This window comes from Pseudorasbora parva, chromosome 5, assembly GCF_024679245.1.
Source record: "Pseudorasbora parva isolate DD20220531a chromosome 5, ASM2467924v1, whole genome shotgun sequence".
Classification (NCBI taxonomy): Eukaryota; Metazoa; Chordata; class Actinopteri; order Cypriniformes; family Gobionidae; genus Pseudorasbora; species Pseudorasbora parva.
The window spans coordinates 47,980,168-47,992,800 of NC_090176.1; the positions used below are offsets into that span (position 1 = coordinate 47,980,168).

Here is a 12,633-nt window from a genome sequence, read left to right on the forward strand (position 1 = left end):
AGCTTTATGGAGATGAAGATTTGGTTTTTCAGCACGACCTGGCACCTGCTCACAGTGCCAAAACCACTGGAAATTGGTTTACTGACCATGGTATTACTGTGCTCAATTGGGCTGCCAACTCTCCTGACCTGAACCCCATAGAGAATCTGTGGGATATTGTGAAGAGAAAGTTGAGAGACGCAAGACCCAACACTCTGGATGAGCTTAAGGCCGCTATCGAAGCATCCTGGGCCTCCAGAACACCTCAGCAGTGCCACAGGCTGATCGCCTCCATGCCACGCCGCATTGAAGCAGTCATTTCTGCAAAAGGATTCCCCACCAAGTGTTGAGTGCATAACTGAACATAATTATTTGAAGGTTGACTTTTTTGTATTAAAAGCACTTTTCTTTTATTGGTCGGATGAAATATGCTAATTTTTTTGAGAATTTTGGGTTTTCATGAGCTGTATGCCAAAATCATCAGTATTAAAACAATAAAACACCTGAAATATTTCAGTTGGAGTGCAATGAATCTTAAATATATGAAAGTTTAATTTTTATCATTACATTATGGAAAATAATGAACTTTACAAGATCTTCACAATATGCTATTTTTTTGAGAAGGATCTGTACATCCTGTTTGGCCCTTGTGTGGTTAGTAATTTCATACGATAAGAGTTTAAAACAGTCATGTTTGTTGCTTAACTTCACTATGTCTGCAGACGTCAGGCTTGTACAGCATTGACTCTACCAGCCGCAGGGTCTGAATGAGTGCAGCACTCATGAAGCGTGAACTATTGGGCACCTGTTTTACTGTCACACTATACTTTCATTGTGTGATTTGCATATTCTATATCCCATTTAAAGTGATGTCAGTGCACCTTTCACATTAGCACAAAACCAGCATGAAGAGGGTCACGTGACCTTTGACAATAAGCCAAATTGACAGAAAAAACATGTGCAATGCCGTCCATCCGTTTACACCGGACGCACGTTAAGATTTTACACTAAACGCATTCTGTCACTCGGTAAAATGGAAGTAAAAAAAGCAGCAGACAAAAGGTGTGTGGGGAGTGAGGATCGTTCCGCTGTATTTAACATTCACACACAATGCTGCGGGAAAGTGACAATTGCTTATCTCCATGGCGATCAATAATGGCTACGGGTTTAGTTCGCCGAGCGCGTGTCTCTAATGCGGAGAGGATGTCATTATTATTTTCTGTCTCCTAATGATGGTCATTATGCATAGCCACTGATTGAATTCCATTTGTTACCTGCGTTTGAGTCTGAGTAGAATAATTACCATTTAAGTGTCTCCATTAAAATTCATACACGAAGACCTCCTGTTAAAAATAACTAAAGTATTCTTTGAATGTGAAATGAATTGCATTGCAGCCAAGCCCTGATTTAAATACTTGATTAAAGAATAGGGCTGCCGGCACAGATTGTGATTCCTTAGAAGATGCTTGATGATCAGCTGAAAACAACTTGTAGCTCTTGTGTCCTGCATTCGTATTTAATATTTAATTAAAATGGATCTGCTGCTGGTAAAACACAATCAATATCCGGCTCTCTGTCGAAATTACATTTTCAACCTCCCGCGCCTCATTCAAAACAAACATTGTTTTTCATTACGCCGAACATCGTCCACAAACCCTGTTTGTTTGTGGTCAATTCTTGGTGCTGTTTCGGTTCAATATATGCACGAGTTGATTTTTAGTCATGTATATATCGGATTTGAATGAATACTCGATAAATGACGACAAAGAGACTATTATTGAACAGTATAGACAGAATGTAACTTTTGCATATTGGTCTTATTGATGCTTTGACTAAACTGTAGAAGACTATACAATTTACATCTGAAGGGTTGTTTCTAATTCTGAATTTTGAATGGAATAAATACTATTTATTTACGCATTCAAAGCCGCTGTAAAATGCTGTAGAAACACACGTGACACATTAAATTGCAGCAGATTATTAATAATATTCTATCTAAGTGAAAATAGCTATAAATCATATTTACACTGTAAAAAATTGCAATATTTGCTTTTAAATGTGTGCAAATAGTTGTCATTTATTATATTTATACTCAGTGTTATCCAGTAAATGTCAGAGAATAATAACAATAGGTCTAAATGATTATTAAAATTTTTAAATATATGCCCCATTAAAGCCCTCCCTATACCTCACCACCCTAAACCTAACCGATAAACATTTTATTAATAAACACACGTTAGACACTTTATTTCAACTTTTCAAATATTTTCTTCATTTTTATTAAAACTAAATGCCATTCAAATCTGATGTGTGTTGGGAAAATGGAGTAGAGTGAGTTTGGCAAAAGGCGGATTCAAACTCTGCACCAAACTTCTGCCACGCGTCTTACCACATTATTCCTACTGTTGGCAATCCAGCATATCCCGTAATTTTGTCTGGGCCAATCAGACACCAGTGGGCGGGATTAGTGTAAATGGCCTCTACCAACAAGGCGGCCTATTTGCACTTAGTGTTAATAGACACTGCATATTTGTTTTGCTAATGCGGCCAGTGCTGTAAAATGGCCTAAAGTTTTGCTAACAAACTATATTATGTGCTATAAGAATGATTTATTTTGATTAACAAATATAGCTATTTCTTAAATATTGTGTATATATTGTGACTATTTAGCTAAGCATTATGCTTCAGATTATGAACAGCCTTTACCATGGTAAAATCATTGTGAAGATGTATTTAGTTCGTATATAACAGTTCTGACTCTAAATTATGATATTAAATGCTGGGAGATAACTGACCTATTTTGTGTCCGTAAACAGCGATGATGTTTTGTTGGTGGCAGAAAATGACAGTTCTGCAGTAGCACTGTATGGAAGCCACGTAATAAAACAATAAAGAGGTCATTTCCAGTTTATATCTCACAATTTTGACTCTTTTTCTCTCATTTCCAGGTTTATATTTCACAATTCTAAGAAGAAATATCAGAATTGCATGATATAAACTTTTTTTCCCCTCAGAAATGTGGGTTTATATCCCCTAATTTGTCCCCCCCCCCAATAAAAAAAATGTAGTTGGCCAAATTGAATTGCTGTAAATTAAATGGCATCAATTCACAGAAATTCAATGTAGCCAACTGAAAAATTTAGATGTGGTCAGTCACTAGAAAACTTTCAATTGGTGCCTGATTTTTTTTTTTTACAGTGTATATATAAAAGCTATAGGTTTAAATATTATTTAATTATGTCCATATAAACTGCATATGTGCATTTTATGTAGATCGATTGTTTAAATCAAATCCATGCTTTAATAGTAGACTAATCAGCAGGTTTCAGGATTCATCAGTTCAGTGTGTGGCTTGCAAAAAAAAATGTCTACATTAAGCTTCCCAGAGTGTCTTTGGTGATGGCACGCTATAACCATATAGAGCTTCTTTTTTTTGCATTCTGATTCTGACAAATCAATCACCAAATCACCAAATGCACTAGACATTTTTTGTCTTATTCCGTGGCTTTTGCCCATTTTCCTCCCTTTGTTACCACTGTTTTTCTGGCAACACAATGTTGACTCCAAATGTGTCTATTATAGTTTACATTTTGCGATGATAAAAGCAATCAAGCAGGATATGCTATATAGTGAAGTATACAGGTAATATGTTAATATTTGAATTAATGTAGTTGTTTAGTGGACACTGGTGTCTTTTATGCTTTGTTCATGTCTAGCCCTCACCCGCGGGCTCTTGCTTTAATAGACTTCAGAAACTTCATTGGGTTCGCAGTAAACTGCGGCCATTCTGTCTCTTTAACGGCTGCCAGCTACAGCTCTATGAATCCATGGTTGTTTTCCTCTTCACTAGATATCTCGAGCACCAACCAAAACATGTCACTTCTCGTTTGTTGTTTTCCTGGAGTCCGCCCCTCTGTCCGTCCACCCAAGTGGAATTAACTGTGTTTGTGTTGCAGGTAAATAAGGCGTGTAGGGCCCTAATACAGCCATCGCTCGGCAAGAGCCCAGCTGCGACCGGGCGTCTATTCCACGGCGAGGAGGGGGGGCGGTGGGAGCCGTAGTGAGACCTAATCAATCAATGCCAGATTACGGCTAAAGCCACTTCCATACCCATTAAAGGAGGACAAATGCAGAATTGCAACTGAACAACTTCTAGTTTTAAGCCAACAGTGGGACTTCCTGGTTATTTATCAAAGTCATTGCTGGTGAGCCAGCATGCCTGGCCGCGCAATTGTACTTCTCAGCGAGAGAAGGAGATCTGCTGAAAGGAGCGTGTTTATGCCCTCAGCTGTGGCGCTGTCAGCCTGCTGGAATTTACTGTAAATCACATTGCTTTTATTGCGAGATTTAGTATCTTATCCTCTGTGGGCTTCATCCACTGCGAGCTTGTCCCCATTAGGACGTTAGGCCGAGACCATAAAGGGACTTGGCTACACATCATCATATAATGTGAAACCAAACCTTTCATTTCTCTCCCTTTCGTTCACTCGCTCTCACTCTGGTCTTTGTCGCACGCCTGTTATTCCCTCTTTAAGCCCATTCTCCGGCAATCGAGACCTCAGACTGGCTGGATTCTCGCTGTCATTTCTATTAATGGAATAGTGCTGTCGAAAAATAGTGCTTTCCTCACCTTCAATTTTGTTTCTCTGAATTTGTTTTAAAATATATTTTCTAAAAATGTTCCAAAAGGCCATATATGAACCATTGGTAACACTTTGCATAGGTCCAATTAGTTTCCCTTAGTTAATGCATTAACTAATATTAACTATTAATGAGCAGCACATTTATTACTTTTGTTAATGTTAGTTAATGTTAGCTTGGGTCCATTAAATAATATTAATAGATATGAATTTTTGATTTCATTAATTAGTAGTATATGTAAATGTTTAAATTAACATTAAAGGCATATTTCACCCAAAAATGAAAATTAGCCCATGGTTTACTCTCCCTCAAGCCATGGTGTATCTGACATTCCTCTTTCAGACGAATACAATCAGAGTTATATTAAAAAATGTCATGGCTCTTCCAAGCTTTATAATGGCTGTTTCTGTTTTGAAGTCCATAAAAATGCATCTATCCAACTCCGACATCTTTAACTACGATTAATAAATGCTTTATAAGTATTTTTCATCAAGAAATGGATCCTTATTGTAAACAGTTACCATATACCATTTTTGGCTCTCCAAAGAACATTTCAGTGAACAGTTCTTAAAATAATGTTTTTTTTGTTTTGTTTGAAAAACATAATGAACCTTTGCACATTAGAAAGATCCCATGGGTGTTAAAGGTTCTTTATGGAACCATATATGTGATTAAAGGTGCAAGGGAAGATTTTTGGATTAAAATATCCACTAGAACAATGTAATATATTTAGTTGACTTGTGTACTTACATTATCCCAAACGTTTCCAACAATGTTTAAATTCAGAGAAATCAGCAATTTCATCAAGGACACGAGCCATGTGTCGCCTATCAATGACATCATACCCGCATTACCCTCGATCTCCGTGGAAACCATGGAAACACCAAAGACGCTTTAATGTGTTTTATTAGACAGGTGAGCAACTGTTTGAATACATTCATCGACAGAAAACTAATCATCCTCGTTATATTGCTCTCCACAGTTAGTCTTACAGTTTAAATCTAGTGTCCTTGATTTACCGCGAGTACCATGTTTAACATTTCTAATATCATTCTAGCTACTTCAGTGTGAACAAGCGTCGCATAGCAGCCGTTGAGTGAACACACAGAGTAGCATCATCTGTGGCAAAATAAAAGTCTTTCTGCTCTTGCTTTTCTCGCTCGTCTCTCATTATCAATCGCTCCAGCTCCACCCTGCTTCATATACAGTAATGCTAATACATCTTTAATACAGCAGCTCTCCATGAATTTTGATTTCTGCCCAAGTCATGTTGGATTATTTTCCTCCGGCTGTAGACGTGAAGACAACAACTCCCATGATTCCGCGAAATCAAGACATCATCTAGCTACGCCTTTGTTTTGAATAAGCGACCTCTAGCGGCGAAAAGTTACATATTGTGCCTTTAAAAAAACACAACTGTCAAATTCCTAAAAGGACAAAGAAGCACCATAAAAACACCATGTAGTGCATATGACTTGTAAGCTACATTAAACATTTCTCGCAGTCATGAAATAACATTGTGTGTGAAACGCACTGAAATGGAAGCTATTTGTTTTGAAAGTCGCTATAAGTTTTGAAAGACTAGAGGATGAGATTTCACAGCTGGCATCTTGAATTTGAATCTGTTCCTCACGCAAAGTTGAAACAACTGCAAAACAACGCAAAAATAACACAATCTTGGAACGACATGAGGGTGAGCAAATAACGACAAGATTTTCAATTTTATGTGAACTATTCCTTGATCTTGGCTGTTTGATCATGCGTACGTGTGGTTCATCCGAGCGCAAACAGAACCAGACTTGTTACTCGGTTGTTCAAGGAGAAAGTCCTAATACCAAATAAAGACATTTTAATGATGCTGCCGTGATTTAAAGCATTACAGACCACATTAACAAGTATTAAATTAAACACATCACTTCATGAGCCAGGCTTTCAGAGCCGGCATTGTTTGGCTTTCTCTCCAAAGCATTTGTCTCCATAGAGAAAGAAAGAACGGACGAAAGAAAGAAAGAAAAAAAATCTCATGAAATCTCTGCCAAGCTCAGTTGAAATGATGGAAGCTGACAGCAAAGTCTGCAGGCAGAAGGTTAAAAAACAGCACATCACGTGACTGGACAAACCCCTAACCCCAGTCCTGAGGAACCAGACAATTTCACAGTGTGTGTGTGTGTGTGTGCGCGTGCGTGTGTCTAAGTAAACAACCTTAGAAACACATTCCTATCAAATTAGCAACTAATGCAGAGTCTACACTGCCCCGATCATTATTACTTAAATGGTTAATCAGTTGAAATCCATTTAGATAAATGGCTGTTGTTAACCACAGCAGGGATGAGCGGCTGAAGTGAGGAAAAACACATTTAAGGTGTAATGTCATGCATTTAAGGACTATTTCATCACCCTCTTTAATGAGTACTTATATAACTCACACTGGCGCTAAACTTCACCGGGTGAGGTATTAACCACTACAGTGATGGTTTACGCACTTGATAATAGAGCATAATCATTTCTCATGGACAATGGGAATAACAGATTCACATGTTTATGTTTGAATATGTATGATTCAGACAAGCAGAGTGGAGTGAAATGACACAAACAAATGCAATGCAATTATACATAATTACACTATAGATAGATAGACCGGTTTGAAAGAATATTTCATAATTCAATTTTAATATTTGCAATTCTGTTACATGGCGCTAGTGGCTAAAAAATTGCAAATTGCACCTTTATTATAGACACAATTATGGATAAGTTAAGAAACATTTTTATTAGTGTTGATTTAATGTGATTAATTGCATCCAAAATAAAGGTTTGTGTTAACATTTTATATATATATATACACACTTCTTCCTGTATATATATATATTTGCATGTATATACTGTGTGTATATATATATATATATATATATATATATATATATATATATATATATATATATATATACTTTATCGTATAAATAAATAAATAAATTTTTATTTTGTTTTATAAATAAATTACGTATTTTTATTAAATATATACATATGTGTGTGTATTTATATACATAATAATTACATAACACACACACACACACACACACACACACATATATATATATATATATATATATATATATATATATATATATATATATATATATATTATGTGAACATAAACTTTTAATTTGATTGCAATTAATCACGATTAATCGATTCCCAGCACTAATTTTTATTTATTTATTTCTGCTTATAATAGAGACCATGGCACTTTGACTATCTGAAGTACCAGTAAATGTTTTTGTTTGTTTGCTTAGGGATTTACCAAACCTGAATATGAATGTAAAGAAATATGAATGTAAAGTTTATTTTTCATAATTTGAATAGACCTGGCTGAATTGTTATTTAGGTGTAATGTTGTGTGGGTCTTTAATTTGAGAATGCAATCTTTTAACTAATAAGTTGTGCAGCTATCCTCTTGGTGTTTTTTTATTTTTATTTTTTATCGTATTGCTGTTGCCACTCTTTTGTAAAAGCAATACAACAATTGATTACCACAGTTAAGGGATGTTCACGATGATAGCTAATTGCAGAAACATGCCAGATGTGTTTTTAATTTTTGAAGTTGAACTATATTCAAGTGAGCAATGATGCAATGTGACAGCTACCAATGAGAGCACAGAGAGCGATCCACCACGGGATAAAACTGGATACTACACTCGAATAGGAACGCCTACGAGCAACCAGAGACTGGGTATTTAATGGCTGTCAGTATAAACAGGGGTTTGATAAACATCCCGTTGTAAAATCACTGTAAGTGGCTTATTGGTTTAACAATGTACAGCCAATTATGTCAATATGCATTGTTGTATCTCATCAGAATATTTTGATTCAACAAGCTCAAATGACTAAATATGTTATCAAAATTTCCTCACAACAAGGGAACGGTGTGCACTTGAACAGTAATTACCAATTAAATGACTAATCAATACACTAACAAGAAACCGGAGCCGTGCTCCATCCGTAGCTGATGTTATGCTAGTGTGTTATGTGTGTGTGTATTAGTGTTTTTGAGGATTTGTGGTGGATGTTAGGGCAGTGCAGGCACACACTCACGTCTCCAATGTGTGTGTGTGTGCGTGTGTATGTGTGTGTCTGGATGATGTGTGTGTTGACGTGCCGTAGCAAGAGTTCAGGGAGGCAGCTGAGCAAAATAATTTAGAATGTCCTGCCTGCTGACACAAGGACAAAAGGCGCAGAGAGAACTTTCTCATATGCGGCTGGGAGACAATGGCGGCCGCTCTGGCTGGAGTCTACACAGCGGTTGTTTTCTCTCTGACCTCTCGTCCTTAGAGTGATGGTCGAAGGCAGCAGACAGCCAGGCTCTCCTGCATTACTCCTGCATCGTGCTCGTGCCGTGCGCAGGTAGAGAAACACCAATACTAATGGGCAGCTTTTCTTCAGCACTTTCTTATACTGACAACCTGGAGATTAATAACCATCCTGATTGCATCTACAGTGCTGACAGAGCTTGTCTCTCTCTTGAATGCTCTATTCCAATACCTAGCGAGCTGCCTACATAGTAGGCAGGAATTTAGAGGAGTACAACATTAAAAATAAAGGTGCCAGGAAGAACCAAAAATGGGGTTTCACAGTGATGCCATAGAACAGTGGTTCTCAAACCTGTCCTGGAGTACCACCAGCCCTGCACATTTTGTATGTCTCCCTATATCTGACACCCATTTTAGGTCTTGCAGTCTCTACTAATGAGCTCATGAGTTCAATCAGGTGTGATAGATGAGGGAGACATACAAAATGTGCAGGGCTGGTGGTACTCCAGGACAGGTTTGAGAACCACTGCCAAGAAGAACCATTTTGTAAAAGGTTCTTTAAAGAACCATTTTTTCTAACTATTTTATAGTCTAAAGAACCTTTTTGCACTACAAAGAACCTTTTGTGCAATGGAAATGTTCTTTGGATATTAAAGGTTCTTCATAGAACCATACACCCTGCCAAAGAACCATTTAAGAACTCTTAAAAGATTTTTAAGAGTATTCTGAGACTTTTCCAAAAAGGTATTACAAAGATGCCAAATTCTAAGGTGGCATTGCATGTAGTCTTTTTCAGCGAATGCAATCTCTGAATGCAATGTACCAAACTCAGTTGAGGGCGAAATGTGATTATATTAATATATTTAACACCAAAAAGTATCCACCTTATTCCTGACGAGCCTACTGCGTCTTAAACAATGGGTGGCACTTCTGGTTTGGGGAACTTTTAACTTAAAAAGACTGAGACGAATGATTTCAAATCATGAGGTTGCCCTACAAATAAAGCCAATCCGTCAGTTTGACTGAATTAGCTGTCAATTTTCTTATTTTCAGACACCATGCTTGCTATTTTAAAGTGGTTTTATAACAAGAATATCTACGGCAAGAGCTCTTTTCAGTTGCTGCAGTCTTTCCTTGTGATTATTTAGATTTTTCCCTTTGCATTCTGCTGTAATAGTATGAAAAATGACGACATATACTGGACATTTTTGGTCTGTTCTCCTGATATCATTTACGATATATCCCATTAATAATTCACTGGAATGCGCAAATAATCTCTTGTTTTTCTCCTCAATTCCTCACGTCTATTTCCAGGTTTGTTTTCTCTGGTAAATACAATTTATAATCTGTCAAAATGACAGAAATCACTTTGAAATAGTATCACGCAATGCTGAAGTTAATGAATATTTTTTACTAACAGTTTTGGTTTATATGTTACGTAAAACAAATACTTTAGGGTGGAACGGTCCTCTGTAAAAAATCGAACCGTGCGGTTCTCCACCCTCCATTTATGTTTTTGTCGATAGATACACATTCTGGCTTCCAAATACATTACAACAACAGTGATGACCAAAAAGCGTAGACAAAACAGTCACTCTTGTATGCAAGTGCCATCTGTTTGAACGTGACTGTTGATAGCGCTCAAGCGCAGGTGAGACCTGAGCACCACACGTTGTGTTTAAACTAAACTCATTTAAAAGAACACTCATCTTTTTTTGAAAATAGGCTCATCTTCCAACTCCCCTAGAGTTAAACAGTTGAGTTTTGCCGTTTTCTAATCCATTCAGTCAAACTCCGGATCTGGCGGTAGAACTTTTAGCATAGCTTAGCATAGATCATTGAATCTGATTAGACCATTAGCATCTCGCACAAAAATGACCAAAAACTTTCGATATTTTTCCTATTTAAAACTTGACTCTTCTGTAGTTACATTGTGACCGACAGAAAATGTAAAGTTGTGATTTTCTAGACTGATATGGCTAGGAACTATATTCTCATTCCTGCGTTATAATCAAGGAAATGTAATGCCGTACCATGGATGCAGCGGCGCAGAGATATTACGCACAACGTCCCCAGCACACGCTCTGTGTAAGGAGCAGCACTGCGTCTAGGGCACCAAAAGAAGATTATAATATGCAATGTTATTTTATATTGATTATTCATTTTCTGTACCTGGAAAACCAGAAAAGCACTGTTTATTTTATATGCATCTTTGCTCTATTCTATGTATTTGTGCTGTTGCTTTTTATTTGAGTACTTGTTCTTATTTTGTTAATTTTTAATTGACGAATGTCCTAAATACCCTGCACATGGCACAAACCGAACTGTACCGAGACCCTAAAACCGTGATAAAAACCGAACCGTGAGTAATTTGAACCGTTCCACCCTTAACACACATTATATATATACAGTAATAACAGTAATAGTAATAACGGACAGGTTTAATATTAGTTATTATATATATATATATAATAACAGTAATATTAAACCTGTCCGTTATTACTGTGGAGAACACCATGTTTTTGGGGTTTTTCATGGTCTGTTGAAAGTACCTTATTAAATGCTTGTACACTTTTAAATGTTCTATGGTTGAAGGGTGAGTGAAATAATGTCATCCCATTGTACACAGTTAAAAAAAACAACCTCATTGCATTCATAGAGCGAGCCTTTCACTAACTGTTTACAGCTTAACGGAAGTTAAACCCATAATTCGCGCAAAGCTTTGTAGGCTGTATGAATAAGGTGGATTGATTAAAAAAATCTAATTAAATATGTGTGTGTGTGATGTAAAGTTGGCATGAAATGGAAATTGCAATCATATTTTTTCTTACCTATTGTGAAATACTGTACATCTGAGTGAAATTACTTCTTGAACGAGACAGAAATGTAGGGCGGGACTTGATTTTGTCTACGTGATCTCACGTGAGTGACAGGTTGCTACAACTCAACTGCGTCCTTTTCTGTGCCCTTTCTGTCCCAAAGTGTGTGCATACGGAATAGGCCTTATCAGTCACACACAACCAACATTATGAATATGAGTTGACATGCTTACAAAGCAACTTGTTCAAAATCAGTCACTTATGAGGTTTAACTTAGTTAGGCAATAGGCAGCTCACTGGGTTTTGAAACGGAGCAATTTTATCTCTCTCTCTCTCTCTCTCTTTCTTTGTTCTTGTTTGTCTGGTCCAGTTTACCATTTGTGTCTGCAGCATTTAATCGGATGCTATTTCCCCCCCTCTCCTAAACTGCACGCTTCCTCTACCCTCATCACATACATATTGTTCAGACATAATGAGGGCTGCAAGGTGTGGTGGGACTCAATCAAATCAACATTTGAGATGCAACAAAAGAAAGAGGGACTCAATTGGTATCCACCGATCAGAGTCTGAAGTAGTACAGTAATTATTACCTTGGAGTGCGGCAAGCAGTCGTTTGTTAGAAAGGCTGAATGGAGCGGTGCTGACTGCCGACGGGCAGAAATTCTCCAAAGGCTTTGGGGCTGTACTGGAAATGGCCTGCAAACTCCTCGGGGAACGCTCAGGGCCAGATCGATGCATCAACCCAAGGCCCCAGCGCACGAATGCGAGAGCCATGCTGGGACTGTGGGTTCCACAGTACACATCATGTGTCTAAACTCCAGGTCCTCAGCCAGGTCCCTCCGGATTGTCAAAAGAGCGCTGGGAGACGACAGAGAAGAGGTGTGGAGTGG

The 12,633-nt window shown here is 37.5% G+C and overlaps 1 protein-coding gene across 1 annotated transcript in view; it reads left to right on the top strand.

Annotated features, from left to right (window-relative positions):
• The window catches only part of fign (fidgetin), a 226,150-nt gene that overhangs the window by 136,367 nt on the left and 77,150 nt on the right, over window positions 1-12,633 (top strand). The window lies entirely within an intron of this gene.